Genomic DNA, 15,005 nt, shown 5'->3' with positions numbered 1-15,005 from the left:
AGAATGTGACACTGCATTCAAAATGTGGAAAGCCCTATCAGACATCTATGGAGGATATCAGAATATCCAAAGAGCAAAAAGAGAAAGGCTCAGAGGAAAGTTTGATGATTTGAAAATGGAGGAAAGTGAGAATGTTGCTCAGTATGGCTCAAGAATAAAGGAAGTGGTAAGTGCAATAAGATATTTGAGTGGTCAATTGGATGAAGATACTGTTAATAGTAAGTTCTTAAGAACCTTACTCCCTATCTATGCTATTAGAGTATCCGCAATAAAAGAACTAAGATGTGTACCAGGAAACAATCTAAGTTTTGAAGGAATAGTGGGTAGACTGACTGTATTTGAGTTATCTAACTTTGATAACTACAGACCTGAGAATGTTGAATCTGCTTTGAAGGCCAAGCTATCACTGAAAGATGTTGAATAGGTAAAATCAAAGAAAGAAAAAAAAATGAAATATGTATCCAGTGACAGTAGCACTGATGAGGAAGATGTGGAACAATTGGAAGCATTGCTAGCTAGAAGATTTCATAGAGGCAAAGGAAAATTCAAAGGTAAGATGCCTATCATTTGTTTCAATTGCAATGAAGTAGGACATATTGCTGCAAGGTGTACACAGAAAAAGGATTACAAGGAAGGCAACAAACACAAATATAGAAGAGAAGATGACAAGAAAGATTACAAAGACAAAGGCAAGAAGTGTTATATTGCTGAAGAGAATTCTGATGATAATTATGATGAAGTTTTTTATGTAGCCATGAAGGATCAGTCTGATGAAGAAGAACCTATAGCACTGGTAACATGTATAAACAAAAAATACAGATGGATCATAGACAATGGATGCTCACATCACATGATAGGAGACAAAAGTAAGTTTGTTAACTTTACTCAGTATGATGGGAATAGTGTTAGATTTGGTAATGATGCTCCATGTCAAATAAAAGGAAAAGGCTCCATTAAGCTTATAGAACAAATTTCATGTAATAATGCATACTATGTTGAAGGATTAAACTACAATTTGCTGAGTGTCTGACAGTTAGGCAATGTAGGATGCAAAGTAGAATTTGGAAACAAAACTACAAAAATCTATGATACTGATGGCAAATTGATAGGAAAAGGAGATCAAACAAGAAGTAATCTGTTTTACCTTGATATGGATGATGTTTCTTGTTTTGTTGCAAAATTTGATGATGAGTGGTTATGGCATAGAAGGCTATGTCATGTCAACTTTGACAATCTGGTCAATATCACTAAAATGAAGAAAGTCAGAGGTTTACCTAAATTGAAAAAACCTAACAATATCATGTGCAAACAATGTCAGCTAGGAAAGATGACAAAGTCAAGTTTCAAAAGCAAAAACTATATATCTAAAGAAGTATTTGAGTTAGTTCATACTGACTTGTGTGGTCCAATGGAAGTACAAAGCTACAAAGAAGATAAATACATAATGTTGTTTGTTGATGACTATTCCAGGATGATGACTATTATGTTCTTAAAGCAAAAATCTGATGCTTTTCAAATGTTTAAGTGGTATGTGGCTAGAGTTGAAAAGGAAACAAGAAAAAGTTTGAAATGTTTGAGATTAGACAGAGGTGGTGAATTCACATCAAACGAATTCAAGATATTTTGTAATGACAAAGGAATCAAAAGACAAACGTCAGCTCCTAGAACTCCCCCACGGAATGGAATTGCTAAGAGAAGAAATAGATATGTAATTGACTATGCCAGAACATTAATGATGGACAAGATTGTTGCTCTAAAATATTGGAGAGAAGCTATAAGTATAGTTGTTCATACACTAAACCGAGTACAAGTCAAGAAAGGTACTAGTGCAACACCTTTTGAATTATGGTATGGTCACTCACCCAATGTAAAACATTTCAAAGTATTTGGTTGCAAATGCTTTATCCTTAAAGATGCTAGAAATGGAAAATTTGATGCAAAAAGTGATGAAGGTATATTCCTTGGTTACTCCACTAGAAGTAAAGCATACAAGTGTTTGAATACTAACACTAACAAAATTGTGGAAACTACAAATGTAACCTTTGATGAGCATACAGAAGTCCAAGTTGAAGAACCAAAGAGAATGAACGAATACAGAACCTTTGTGTATTCTTATGAAGGAATGTCTATTGACGAGGATGTTGTCAATCAAATTGAAATTCAACAAAAAAATTCAGTTTCAGCCGAGTCACAACTAGTGAATGTCGAGTTACATTCAGAAGCCGAGTTACAGAATGAAGAAAATGCAAAATCTGATTCTAAAGTCAGTACACATGAAATAGATGAAGAACAACCTAACAACTCAGTACATAGTGACCCTAAATTTGAAAGATCAGACATGGAAATGAGGACAAAACCAAGATTATCCAAATATGTAAAAAGACATCACCTTGTTGAACAGATAATTGGTGACAAAGATGCAAGACCAATGACAAGAATGTGATTGGCACCAAGTCGGTATTCAGAAACAAGCTAGATGAGAATGGTGAGATTACTAGAAACAAAGCTAGACTAGTATGCAAGGGTTATGCTCAAGAAGAAGGCTTAGACTATGGGGAAACATTCACTCCTTTTGCTAGAATGGAAGGAATAAGAACTTTACTTGCATATGCTGCATATAAAGGTTTTAAAGTCTATCAAATAAATGTAAAGTCTACTTTTTTAAATGGTATACTAGAAGAAGAAGTCTATATTGAACAACCAGAGGGATTTGTTGATGAGAACAATAGGGATATGGTTTGTAAATTACATAAAGCACTCTATGATATGAAACAAGCACCCAGAGCATGGTATGAGAGATTTCACAAGTATCTAGTGCAAATAGGATTTGGAAGAACTGATGATAACAGCAACATGTACATCAAATCAGAAGAAGGTAAGGATATTATTGTATCTGAGATCTTTGTGGATGACATAGTTTTTTGGAGGAAAGGAAGTGCTTTGCAGAGGCTTTGCTGACAAAATGAAACATGAGTTTGAGATGTCTATGTTTGGAGAGATCAAATTCTTTATTGGATTGCAAGTACATCAACTAAAACATGGTATATTTGTGACACAATCAAAATACATCAAAGAGATACTTAAAATGTTTGGATGGGAGAAGTCCAAACTAGTCAGCACACCAATGGCAACAAGAAATAAGCTATCCAAAAATGATGTATCAGCTGAAGTCAATCAAACAATGTATAGATCCATGATTGGAAAACTACAATATGTTGTACATAGCAGACCAGACATAGCATTAGCAGTTGGAATAGTGGCTAGATTCTCTGCTAATCCCAAAGAAAATCATCTCATAGTAGTAAAAAGAATAATGAGGTATCTCAAAGGAACTGATAACTTTGGTCTATATTACGAAAAGAATGAGAAGTTTGAACTCAATGCATATACAGATGCAGATTGGGGAGGCAACATTGATGACAGAAAAAGCACAAGTGGAGGTGCATTAGTTTTAGGTAAAAGGCTAATTACTTGGACCAGCAAGAAACAAACATGTACATCCCAGTCCACTGCAGAATCAGAATATGTGGAAGCAGAAGTCAATTGCATAAACATTGTGTGGCTCACACATCTATTGAAAGGAATGAAAGAAAAGTAACTAAACCTATGATATTGTATTATGATAATACAAGTTCTATAAACATATCCAAAAATCCAGTAATTCATGCAAAAACTAAGCATATTGCAATCAAGTATCACTATGTTAGAGAATTGGTAGAAGACAAACAAGTGAAGTTGGAGTACATTCATACAAAGGAACAAACTGCAGATATCTTCACCAAACCATTGCCCAAGTATGCTTATGAATATCTTAGAGGAAAGTTGGGGGTAATGCCCCTAACTCAAGCAGTATAAAACAACAAGGAAGTTGCCCTGCATCAACAGGAACAAATCATTGAAATATCAGAAAAATGATGCAGAGGATGACAGCAGGAGCAGAAACTCCAAATTAGTCACAAGCATGGTGACAGAGGGAGAAAACATGAGATGCAAAGCTTATACTTCGCATGTTAAAGATGCTACATCTTTGACATTTATGTCAGAGAGGGAGAAATATGTAGAAAACTGATCAATACAAAGAAAGAGGGAGATATATGAGATTAGTAGTAAGGATGCAGCAGTCAAGATAATGCATACAATCTTGGTGGTAACTAAGTTGATCAATTGATCAGTTTGGTTTGCCATCAATGCCAAAGAGGTAGATTGTTGGAAATGACTGAAAAGATCATGAGGGAGATTGTTGGAAATGATCATATATAAAAAGTAATGGAAGTAATGGAACTGGTAAAGAATGTTCTCAATCATTGTTTTGTCATTGATGTCAAACTTTCTACTTGCAGGAATGACAATTGCTTTAGTGATCCAAACACTATCAAATGGTTGATTGACCAAAACACCTAGAGAAAGGTTGAAGTTATGATGTTGTAATGAAGTACAAGGATCAGCTAAGCCATTGATGAAAAAGTGTATTGATGACATACTCTAAGACATAGAAAATGGGCACACTGAAACATATCAAAGATGTAAGGTTTTAGCTAAGTCATTTGTAAAGCCTAACTAAGTTCATTAGAGAGAGAGAGCCAAGCAAGCTAGTAAGTGCCGAACAGATTCCTAGTTAAAGCCAAGTAAGTTCAACTTCAGTAAGTGCCGAGTGAACTTCAGATGCCGAGCAGATACGAGTGCCGAGCAAATACAAGTGTTGAGTAACACAAATATGCTGAGCATCAGTAAACCAATAGTGTCGAGTTGCTACATTATTTCAAAGATCGAAGATTCGTCAAATCTAAGCTATCAAGGTTGTTATCTTGAATTTTGTGAATTAAATAGAAGATAAGAGTGATGAGCTGGTGGCACAGAACACCATGTAGAATGTTTTTGGAGAATACAACTAGACTCTAGATGAAGTTTCTAGATAAGAGCAAGATATGGGGTTGATACATTGTATCCTACCTAATCCATATGAAAACCTAAAGTTGGAGAGGGAGAATCGAGCGGCAAAGGGAATCCAAATTTCTATTCAAGGAATAACAAGGTCATCAGAAGTGGTCAAACATTATTACTGCAGTGATTTTGTGAGTATCATCCCCACCCTAGTTTTACCTTCTTATTTCTAGAGGGTTTCTGGGTTACCAAAATCTCAAGTGTTATGTGGTGATGCTTATGTATTTCTCATAATTGTTTGATATGTTTATATGCATGCAGTCTACTTTCAGTTAAAAAGTTTTAATGGTCAAAATACAGTACTTCTGATTCACCCCCCCCCCCCCCCCCAGAAGCATTCTTCCTATTTGAATATTCTAACATTTAACCCTAACCAAATGCGACTATGCAAAAGCTTAAATCTTAACTGTCATGTTCATTCTTCACATCATCACAACTTGAAAAGATTTTTTTTTTGGCATTTTATTGAAATAGTGAGATAATACATTCCTTAGACCAGCTTACTCATTTGATCAGACCTTGCTCACATCATCACGATCTTGACTTCAAGTTAATATTAACACCATGTGAACATGTGATCTATAGTTTTTCTCTTCTTCACAACTCTAACCATACATAAGCTCTAACTCCTTGCAACCTTGCAATTTTCATATTTTTGCTTGTTTGAAACTTAAAAGTCTTCTAAGCCAAATACAAGTGTGATCATGTGATCCTTTCAAATTTGGCCATAGACATTTAGATGTGATTTGTGTCATTGATCTGAGAGCACATTTGGTCTTCGTCACCTTTGACCATTCTCTTCCATACTTTTACATATTTTAGTGCTTATTTCACATCGAAGTCAACTAATCATTCTTTAGCTTGTTCACACATTTGCAGCATGTTCTTTATTCTCAATCCTTGTGTTTTTCACCACCATTTTTCTTTGGATATGCCCATAATTTTTTCATTCGATTTGCATCATATTTTCAATGGAATACTTGATCATAGAGTTAGGATTTCTTATGAATATAAATATTTCTCTCTCTCATATGGGGAATGTATTTACTTACCCTTCCCATCCCAATCACCTAGCACAATTGAAAATATTTTTATTTGTCTTGTATTCCCACCTAGGCAACTCAAAGGGAAAGATGAGAGAAGAAACCCTAATGGCAACCTATACCAAGGAAAGACATGAAACACTGACTCAACCCTAGTCCTAGAAACTTGAAAATTATAGGGGACTAAAACCATGGAAACATATGTAGATAACAAACTGATTTTTAGCAAGACTAAAGTAGAGCATCTCAAGCATTTAGAAATTGTTTTGAAAATATTGCATGAGGAGAAGCTAACCATTCATTTGGAGAAGTGTGATTCTTTGAGGAGGAATTGGGGCATATTAGGTTTGTGATATCACAAGGAGACTTGAAGATGGTTCCTACTAAAGTGGAAGCTATCCTTAACTTGCCTACTCCCAAGACAACTAGTGAGGTAAGAAGTTTTCATGGTCTAGCACAATTATATAGGAAGTTTTCTAGACATTTCACTAAGATTTGTGCACTAGTCTTAGATACAATTAAAGGCATTATGAAGACTAAGTTCTATTGGATAGATAAACCTAGTAAAGGGTTTGAAACCTTGAAGGAGAAAATAGCAACTCAATTAGTCCTAACATTGCCAACTTTTGAGAAGTTGTTTAGAGTAGGATGTGATGTTAGTAACACAGTAGTGGGGTAAGAATTAAGCCATGAAGAAATACCAATGACATTTCACAATGAAAACTTTAGTGAGGCCAATAAGATGCACTCTTCTTATGAACTAGAATTGTATGCATTAGTGTAAGCTTTGAGAGAGTAAAGGCACTAAATCCTCCCTAAAGAGTTTTTTGTCTATACTAATAATCAAACCTTGAGTTTTCTAAACTCATAAGATGAGCTAAGCCACAAGAATATAAAGTAGGTGGAATACATCCAAGACTATACTTTCACTATTAAACATAAGATAGGGCAAGCAAACAAAGTTACAAATGCATTGAGAAGAAGGTTATTAACAATGAAAAAGGTTCAATTAAAGAGTATAGGTATAGATAGCTTCAAAGACCTCTACAATGAAGATGAAGAGTTCTTTGTTCCACATAAGTTATCTCAAGACTTTAAAAATTACTTTCATAATAAATATGCTAATTATACACTTCAAGAATGTTTACTATTTAAGGGCCCAACAACTTTGTGTTCCTAGAGGTTCCATGAGGGAAAACCTTATTGAAGAGAAACATAAAACTAGTTTAAGTGATCATTTTGGGGTGAATAAGAATCTAGAGCTAGTTCAAAGGTTTTACTATTGGCCTAAGATGAATAGGGGCATCGCAAGATATGTGGAAACTTGTATCATTTTCCAAAATGAAAAAGGCACTTTATCAAATGGAGATCTCTATCAACCTTTTCTCATTCCCAATAGGCCATGGGAGTGCATAAGCATGAACTTTGTGGTAGGCTTACCTAAGCCTAAGAGTGAATATGATAGTCTATGTGGTTATAGATAGGTTCAGTATAATGGCCCATTTTATACATTGTAAAGTCACACATGATGTATGTTAGATTGCTAACTTGTTTTTTAGGGAAGTAAAAAGAATTCATGGGTTACCAACTAGCATTGTGTCTAATAGAGACTCCAAGTTCATGGGTTACTTTTGGAAGAATTTATGGAAAAGGCTAGGTACAAACTTATCATTTGGATCTACTTACCATCCCCAAAAAAATGGGCATGCATAGGTTGTTAATAGGAGCTTGAGATACCTATTAAGATTCCTAGCCAAGGAATGTGACCAAACGTGAGATTAGGTTATCCATAATGTTGAGTTTTCCTGCAATGAAATAATAAATAGGACCACTAGGAAAAGTCCATTTGAGGTAGCATATGGTTTGCATTCAAGAGGAATATGTGAGCTCAAAGATCTGGGCAACATTAATAAGAAAAGTGGGTATGCATAGAACATTGGACAATCCATGCAATAAGTTCATGAGAAGGCCAAGAAATCACTGATAGAAAATGCCAATAAAATCAAACAAAAACTAGATGAAAGGAGGAATGATATTATTTTAGGATCTATGACATTAGTTCTAAGTGAATTTGCATAAAGGTGAACAAATATTTAATGCCTTAAGCATTAAATGTTAAAATAACTAGGACAATAAAGAGAGAGAATTATAACACATAACAAGAGATAGAGAAGAGATAACACAATTGATTATGGAGTTCATCCTAGTGGACTACGTCTTTGGGTCTAGCTCAACTAAGTGACCAATCTATTAACAATGCTCCAAATGCAATATAATCTCTAAAAAGAGCCTCCTAGAAATCGCTTTACAATATTTTGTAGCCCATCTACAAAGTCATGATACAAAATCCTTACTCAAATAATCTCATATAAAGGCTGTCAAAGCCAAAAGGTTGATTTATGAAGAGTGAGAAAAGGGCTTTTCCTAAAGGCTCTAGTATAGTAATAGAGCATTATTACCTCATAATTTTCTTATTCCTTCTACAAGAATCCTTCTCACGAGCATTCTTTTACAAAGAAATATAATGCTCTTACTAATTCTCCTCCCTTTACTATGAGAAAAATATCCCCTTTTATACAAAAAAAAAAAAAAGTGCCAAAATAGGCTTACATCCCATTATTTTTGAGATAACTCCTTTATCTTCAAAGATAAAAATCTATTCCATGAAAATCTTTGATAAACCCCATAACATTCTCAACAAAACTCTTAAGTTATCTTCACATTATATTTTAATCCTTTTTTGAATTCTTATTAAGTTAATGTGAGGGTCTAAGCTTTAATTAGTGGGGTTTATCTTTTAAAATTAGAGGAAATTAGGGCATTTTAATGGTTAAATAAAACCCTCTCCCTTTAAAAATGTCCATGAGGCTATTGGGGTAGCAGTTAATAGGGGTTGCTCCTATTTAGGAGCTCACAAGTTCAAACTACTACATCTCCTACTTTTAGTCACTTAAGTGGTAAAAGATATATTTTTAAATACAATGTGCACCCAAGTTATTCTTAAGCCAAAGTGTGGCATGATGTTATAAAACTAGAGGTCATTAGTCCAACTCCCCAATTTCTCTTTTGACTCAAATCCAAATAGTGCCAATCAAGATTGTAGTCATTGTGGGAAATTATTGTAGATGAACACATCAGTGCTGTGTCAAATAGTGTTAGTCAAATCTATACTCAACATGGAAACTAATAAAAGTGACACATGTCATGTTCAGATTTAGATGTTCTCTACTACATCATTGTATATGACCACACTAGTGCCATATCATCATCCCACCTAGTCAACATGTTTATGTCATCTATGTCAACCAATCAAACTTTTGACCAGTTGTAACTTTTGCATATGGAATCTTATTTTTTATCTAAATATAGTTATGAAATCAACACAATGAGCACTAAAACATAGGATCACAAATTCTTGAATTTGAGATGGAATTTTTTTATAGTCATTTTTACCATGTTCTGACCAAACTTTTTTTGAACATAACTTGCACATACAAGCTCTAATTGATGCAAAATAAAAAGTGTCAAAATTGTCTTAATGAGTCCTTTAATTTGTCACAATTTTTAGGAGATTTTGAGGCACTTCAATTCTTAGTAAGAGATCCACTTGGATCAAGGAATGATCTACAGTACCAAGTGGGAGATCTAGTTATGGTGTATTTGAATAAAGAAAGATTACAATAGGGAATACCTAACAACTTACAAATGAAAAGGCTTGGAACTTGAAAAATCTTACTAAGTATGGGAGCAATGCTCATATGATTGATTTTTCAACAGACATGACACTTTCTCCAGTTTTTTATGTGTAAGACTTAGTGCTTTACAAAGATCCACTCTTAGATGCACATAAGGAACTTTTTTTATGTTTTAGAGATAAACAAAGATTTTTCTTTACCTATTCCTTCAAAACCACAAGCAAAAATGATCTAAGAATCAAGTGTAGAAAAGAAGACTAGACACAGAGTGTACATGGAGCATTTGGTTAAATGAAAGGGCATGACTGAACCAAGAGTCACATGGGTACTTGAGAAAAAGATAGGAATAGACCTGGCACTAATATCTCTAGTTGTGACTTAACTTCTTCCAACTTGGGGAGAATGCTATAAGAGCGCATTAGGGTTAGATGTGCAAAAACCCTACAATTTTATCTTGTAAGACCATACATTGGTCATGATGAGAATAAGGACTATTTTTGAACCCCCATGTGTGTTTTGATTTGCGTTAGTGAGTCAAATATGCACTTGTACCAAGTACGAAAAGAAATTACTCAATTCGGACAAAACATTGTCAAATGTACAATTTTGCACAAGTGTGCAACATCTTGATGTAAGGGTTAGGAGGGAATGTTTAGATTTCAAATAGTTTAGAAATACCTTAAACATAATTTTGCATCTCCTTGAGTTCAAGAAATGAAGAGATGATCAAACATGTTTGAAGTTGCAAAAAGTTGTCAATGACAACTTTGTGACATTGACAAGTTGCTTGACAAATTTTGGATAGAAGTTGCAACTTAGTAGAAAATAGTTAGTATTAGGATTAAACCATGAATAGAATTAACTATTACATGCAAATATGACCAATAAAAAAAATAATAGATCACACATAAAAGAACACAAGGCACCAAGATTAACATGGTTCACCCAATCCTTGGGCTACGTCCACCAAACAGCAAGTTTGATATTATTACGATCTAGTGATTACAACCTGATTACAATTTGTAATCCCTTATAGCTCAATATCATTGCAAGAACCAATTTTCCATCACAACATAATGAAAAAATACCTAACCCTAAGCCCTTTTATAGAAGTAATTTTATGCCACTTTAGGGTTACAAGATGTTGGCCATATGTCAGCCACAATGTTGGCCATATGTCGACCACAATATCGGCCATATGTCAGCCATATGTCGACCACAATATCGGACATATGTCGGCCATATGTCGACCACAATGTTTTCCATAGCCTTGAACCCCAAAGAATTTATGAAGTATGTATAGTACTTTCCTTATCAGTCACCACAAACTAACAATCTCCCACTTGGGAACTGATTAGACTCCACACTAGACAAAAATCTCCCACTTGGAGATTGATCCTGTAGCAATACCACTACCACATGGTGCTCCCACTGGATCAAACCACCCTAGACTCTATTGTTCTTTTATTCAGGTTTAGTCTAGAAGACCAACCGAAGCTGAAGAGGAGTCTAGCTTCTCCCTTGTTACTACCTTTGTAAACATATCTACTAGATTATCATCTGTATGTATCTTGTCCATCTTTAATTGTCCATCCTCCAAAACTGACTGAATGAAATGGTATCGCAACTATATGTGTTTTGTCTTGGAATGTAAAGTTGAATTCTTTACAAGATGAATGGCACTCTGACTATCTGTAAACAAATAATTATCCTTCTAAGGGTGTCCCAATTCTTCCAAGAAGAACTAAAGCCATATAATCTCCTTGGCTACCTTTGTAGTAGCAACATACTCTACCTCTATAGTGGATAAAGCATTAACCTTCTTTAACCTAGAAACCTAGCTCATGACTGCTCCACCAATAGTAAACACATAACCTATAGTACTCTACCTGGTATCAATATTCCCTACCAAATCTGAGTCAACATAGCCTTGTAAATTAGTAGTAGAGCCCCCAAAGTGTAAACACTTATTGGATGTTCCTCTCAAATATCTGAGAATCCATTTGACTGCATTCCAATGTTCAATTCCTGGATGACTCATATACTTGCTAATGACTCCCACTACATGTGCAATATCTGACCTAGTGCATACCATAACATACATCAAGCTTTGTAGAGCTGAAGCATAGGGTACCTTGGACATCTTATCCTCCTCTTCTTGCATCTTGGGACACATCGGCTTAGTCAACTTCAAATGACCAAGTAAAGGTGTGTTGATAGCTTTAGCATTCTACATAGAGAAACATTGCAACACCTTCTCAACATAATCAACCTAAGATACCATCATGTCTTGTTCTTCCTATCTCTACAAATCTTTATACCAAGGATTTGTTTTGCTGCCCCCAAATCCTTCATAGCAAATGCATGTGCTAACTGGCATTTCAGCCCCTTAATGTGATCCCTATTAGACCTAGATATAAGCATATCATCAACATATAAACATAAAATAATGTAACTATCATCATCCAACCTCTTAAAGTAAACACAATGATCTAAATGACACCTATTGTATCCATGCTCATGCATAAAACTATCAAATTTTAGATACCATTGCTAAGGTACTTGCTTCAAGCCATATAAACTTTTCTTCAATTTGTACACTAAGTTCTTGTTACCTTTGACCTCAAATCCCCATGGTTGAGCCATATATATCTCTTCGTCCAAATCACCATGAAGAAAGACTATTTTAACATCAAGCTACTCTAAATGCAAATCTTCAGTAGCCACAATACTTAAAACAGTACGGATAGAAATCATTTTCACAACAGGAGAAAATATCTCAACAAAATTGATTCCTTTTTTCTGTGAAAATCCTTTTACAACTAACCTAGCTTTAATCTTTTCTTACCTCCTTCCTCTTCTTTCAACCTGTAAACCCACTTATTCTGTAAAGCCTTTTTACTTGCAAACAACTTGCATAAATCCCATGTCTTATTCTTTAGCAAAGAGTCTATTTCATCTTTCATTGTAGACTCCCACTGAATCTTAGTATCCACCTGCATAGCTTCATCATAACATTCAAGTTCACCAGCATCTGTTAATAAAATAGAATACAAAGAGGGAGAAAATCTTTCTAGAGGTCTAATTTTCCTTGTTGATTGTCTAACATGCATTGGTGTGTGTGTATTATTTGTTGTTGTAGTTGTTGCACATCATGAGGAATGGCTAGGACATCATCTTGTGGAGTATCATCTAGCACTACATAATCATCTTCTTTCTTCTCATGTTGTTGCAACAGATCTTTGTACAACACTTTCTCATGGAATATGACATCCTTGCTTCTTACAATTTTCTAATTTTCAAAACCCCAAAGCCTATAACCAAATTCATTAATTCCATATCCAAAAAATATGCATTTCTTTGACTTAGCTTCCAGCTTGGTTCTACTTTCAGAATCTATATGAGCAAATGCTTGACAATCAAAGTTTTGAGAAAAGAATAACTCACCTTCTTACCAGTACATGCTTCCTCTGGAATACCACAAACCAAAGGAGTAGAGGGACCTCTATTAATCAAATATACAGTAGTATTCATAGCCTCTGCCCACATGTGTAAGGGCAACCCAGCATGCGACCTCATGCTCCTTGCACATTCCATTATAGTCATGTTCATGCATTCATCCACTCCATTTTCTTGTGGAGTCCTTGGAATAGTTTTCTATCTATGAATACCATTAGTGGAGAAATAATCTTCAAATTCATAACTACAATACTCACCACCATTATCAGATCTGAGACATTTTAACTTCTTATCAGTCTCATTTTCAACCAAGCTTTTCCATTTCTTAAAAGTTTGAAATACATCAGATTTCTATCTAAGGAAATAAACTCATACTTTTCTAGTTGCATCATCAATAAATGTAACATAATAATGAGAGCCACCAAGGGAAGATACTTGAGCCAGTCCCCATACATCTATATGCACAAGTTCTAATTTCTCATTTTTGTTTTCCTTCCCTGTCTTCACAAAACTCACTCTCTTTTGTTTTCCATACACACAACTTTCACAAAAATCCATATTAACACATTTCAAACTTGGTAGAACTTTCTTGGAATGAAGTACTTTCATACCTTTCTCACTCATGTGCCCAAGTCTATTGTGCCATAGCAATGTATCAAAATTTACAGTAACTACTTGTTTTCCTTGCTCAATTATAGCAACTATTCTTGAACATTCATTTTTCTCTGAAACAATTAAAGTAGAAGGAACATTATGACCTATACAAAGATATAAGGTGCCTACTTTCACACCTTTTGCTACTACAAGGGAACCTTTTGAAACCTTCCAATTTTTATCATTAAAGGTAACTACACAACCCTCATCACTGAGTTGCCCTATAGAAATGAAATTCCTACTCAGCCTTAGAACATGTCTTACCTTATGTAGTAGCTAATGATTCTCATTCTACAACTTAATCTTAACTTTTCCCTTTCCAATAATCTAACAGGGTTCATTATCCCCAAATAAACAAGTGCAAAATCCTCTTGGACATAATCAATGAAATGAAGCACCAAAATCTAAAACCCATGAATCATCAACACTTTCTAAAGACAGAAGAAAAACATCCTCTTCGAATTTGTTACTTACCACATTTGTCTCCTTGTCTCCATTTGGTTTATCTCCTTCATTTTTCTTTTGATTCCAACAATCTTTCTTTTTGTGTCCTAGTTTCCCATAGTACCAATAGTCATTCAGTCCTCTCAATTGAGATCTCCTCCCCTTTGACTTTCCTCTTGATTTCCCACAATTTTTGGAATTACTTCCTCTCTCAGTCATTCTGCCCCTACTTTATGCATTCAAAGCACTTTCTGATGTAGATCCACCTGAGGTTTTCCTATGAGTTTCCTCACTCAAAATAACACCAATCACATCATCATATTTTAGGGTACTAGATCTAGGAATAGAATTACTCATAGCCATTACCAAGCCATTCTAGCTTTCAGGCAAAGAACACAAAATCAACAGAGCCCTAATTTCTTCATCAAAATTGATACCCATAGAAGATAACTAACTAGAGTAATAGTATTAAACTCATTTAAATGATCTGCAATAGATCCACTTTCTACCATTTTCATATTAAATAAATGCTTCATGAGAAATACCTTGTTTGAAGCAGAGGGCTTTCCATACAATTTCACTAGGGTTTGAATCAATTCTTCTATTGTCTTCACTTTTATAATATTAAATGTCATTGATGGTGCCAGGCATAATTGAATGCTTCCAAGTTCTTTTTTGTCCAATAGATCCCATTCACCATTTGACATAGATCCCTAATTCTTGGCTTTGCCTTCTAATGGCTTCCATAAATCCTTCTGATAAAGATAGT

This window comes from Cupressus sempervirens, chromosome 2 (genome assembly GCF_028749045.1).
Source record: "Cupressus sempervirens isolate cs-2001-9-10 chromosome 2, ASM2874904v1, whole genome shotgun sequence".
In the NCBI taxonomy this organism is placed as follows: domain Eukaryota; kingdom Viridiplantae; phylum Streptophyta; class Pinopsida; order Cupressales; family Cupressaceae; genus Cupressus; species Cupressus sempervirens.
The sequence above is the reverse complement of the archived record's forward strand: the minus strand, read 5'-3'. Positions refer to the sequence as shown.